Below are 3,345 nucleotides of genomic sequence, written 5' to 3' on the forward strand. Positions count from 1 at the left end.
TTAACCGGAAATCACGTGATTTTAATTCACGAGAAAAATGTTAGTGAGATGACCGGCATGACTCGACTGTTATCAGGAGAAGTATGATTTACAGGGGCAAGACACTACTAAAATCGAAAGCGTATATTTTTAATTAAATAAATTACAAATTAACCTCTAAACAAAGCCCATTTTAATGTTTCCGTTAGTGTCCGCTGTTAAGAGGTTCGATTGTATTTTACTTTAAGAACTGAAGAATTAAGTCGAAATTATTAACGAAGATAAATACATTATTAATTAATGGACAGATTAATTTTATTGGGTTGCAATTTTCAGATTTCCAACTGTCGCCCGTCCGTCCGTCTGTCCGTCGATGAACAGAAAGTCGCGTGTTTTTTTTTTTAAACTAAAACGCGACTAAAAATTACATTCCGGCAAAATATTACACAATTTATTTATTAATAAATTTTATTCCAAAGTTGGTGACAAAAGAGAGAGAAGATATTTTAATACATAATTCTCACGCTTTATATAAATATTTTGTTTTAATATTCAATAGTAAAACATAAAATATAAGGAGTTACATTACAGTTCTGAAAGAGTGAAACGAGTATTTTGAATTTTTATATATATATTTTTTTAATTTTATTTTTTATTTTTTTATTTCTTTTTCTAGCCTTTTGAATAAGAAATTCAATATCAATACATCTCTTCTAAAATGACTATTTTTGACTGTGGATAGTTGAAGTGATGTTTTCCTTTACAACAACCAATTCCAATTCGAAATTCCTTTCTTTATATATATATGCATATTTAAAATATAATATATCAACTCTCCAACTTTGCTTTACATTTAAAAGAATAAATAAATAAAATAGAATTTTAAAAAAGAGTAAGAAAACTGCAAAAACTAATAAATATTTTATAAAATTGCTCTTCGATATTGAATTATAATAAGTTTTTTATATATATAATATATTAATTATATAGCAATTCTTTATATAATTATTACCATCATTTGTATATACAGTATGGCCCAATAGTCAGTTAACCGTGATGCACTCATACATTATTTTAACAGTCAATTATACTGATTTAAATCACAAATAATATATACATACACGCATGTATAAGAGGCTCTAAATTCAGTTAACCGAGATATATATATGTATATTTGAAACGTTGTTCTAAGTGATTTAAATTAATCTTTCAAACATATCTCAGTTAAATGACTTTCAGATCACCTTATTTCTATATATTATTTGGTAATTTAGGTCCTTAAATTATTTCGAATACATTTCGGTTAATTAACTTTTGGTCCAACCCTACATACATACAGAAATGTTAAATAAAACAATTTTATTTTGTAAAAATTCTGAATAAAAGATAAACATTTCTGTTTGTTTACAATTAATTTAACTCCTTTCTTTTTTTTGCAAAGCCGTATTTTACAATGACCATTTAATGTAAAGTAGTAAGAAGCTCATCAACTTATCACGTCTTAAAATTTTACAGCATTCTCAAAAAGTTTTAAACTATTTTAGTAGAAGGTCATAATAAAACGTGACTGTTAAGTCTAGATTATCACGTTTGTCTCATAACAACGCATTACTGTTACAGAATAGTCAAAAATTGGCCTGTTACGTCGTAAAGATAAAAATTTTATGATGTAATTTTCTGCTTATTCTTTACGACGAGATGTACTTTAGTACATGAATAGAAGACAATTAGTCCCCCATTCTGCATACAAAAGTTACAGAGATTTGTGCATTTGTACAATAGAATGATTTGTAGATAAGGAAACAGTTTACATGATATTCACATACTTCGTAATAAAGTTAAGGAAAATTTCCAAGTATCGTTTGAATGCAACTTAATCTATTTTATTTGATTTTTTTTCTTTACAATGAATGTCATTCGAATAAATTCTGTAAATACAAATAAATCCATTTTTTTAATTAGTAAATTTGATAAATATAAACTTATATAAAATATAAATAATTATAAAAAATATTGTAAAGTTAACTCTCGATATAGTGAATTATTTAAAGAGCTGGGATATAACGCACAGTACATAAAAAAATAGCAAGGATCAATGTAATTGTTCACTATATCGAGAGTTTACTGTATTATGTTGAGTTAAAAATTATATTTACATAAAATTAATATTATTATAAGTGTATATATGAGGGTGGCCCGTAAGTTAGTTAACAGAGATATATATATATATTTTTTTCTTGTCCATCTCGTAATATACATATAAATATAAATATCATTAATTTTTGAAAAATAATTCTCTAATTTTAGCAATTGTTTTCACATTTTAAGTTTGTAAGAAACTGTTTTAAGTGGAATTAAAGACTGAAAGTACTGTATATTACATTTAGAGGTCATATTTCTCACATATATTAAGACAAAGCACCCTCATTTGTCCTACTTTATCAATCTCCATTGTCAATTCTCGTCGTCCTTCTCGACACCTTGAATCTATTTTACTGGAATGGATGAGAGATTTCACAATCTTGAACTTATATAACACGTATATATATATAATATATATTTTTCAAAGTCCTTAAAGCTTGTCATTTCTAACCCCAAATACCATAGGAGACCCTGGTCTACAGTTCTATTATCTAACATATAAATCCATCTCTTCTGTATGTCTATAAGATGCTTACATCATTCCTGAGGATCTTATACCTTTCTTGTGTTACCCATCAATCATTTTTTCTGGATGTCCACTTGACCCCCCTTTTTTTCCTTCGTTCTTCGGGCTCTGTATGTATACACTTTTCTCGTATATCATTTTTTCGTTGTGACTCGAACTGTATATATAAATATATTATCGATTTTAATAAAAAGAATCGGGTTTCTTTAGTTATATATAACATATAAAGTTGCTTTGTTGCTACAGTGTATTTCACACGACCAACTCTAACACTGTTCTCGATTTTCTAAAATAAATATTTATATATAAACTGTATTTATTTTATAAAATAATGGAAAAATAAATAAACAAATAATATTCTTGATAAATTTTTATTCTGCTCATACACATAACAATACACAATATTCGTATGTACAGTACAGTACGCGTGTTCGGATATAGCTCTACTTAAATACGATTTAAATATTTTATATTAATAAAATCATAATAAATTAAATGTATAAGGGTGGCCCAAAAGTTAGTTACTGAATTGCTGACTTATCTTGTAACAATTACATCAATATTTTTTCCATTTTACGATTTTTATTCATATATGTACAGTCGACCCCTCTATAACACTGTTAATAATTCCGTTTTATATGAATTCCGTGTTGTACGAGTCACTTAGATTTTCCAAATACGTGAGCCGTTCACAGCCC

The sequence above is a fragment of the Centruroides sculpturatus genome, unplaced genomic scaffold, assembly GCF_000671375.1.
Source record: "Centruroides sculpturatus isolate CEXI.00-Female unplaced genomic scaffold, Cexi_2.0 scaffold3152, whole genome shotgun sequence".
NCBI lineage: Eukaryota > Metazoa > Arthropoda > Arachnida > Scorpiones > Buthidae > Centruroides > Centruroides sculpturatus.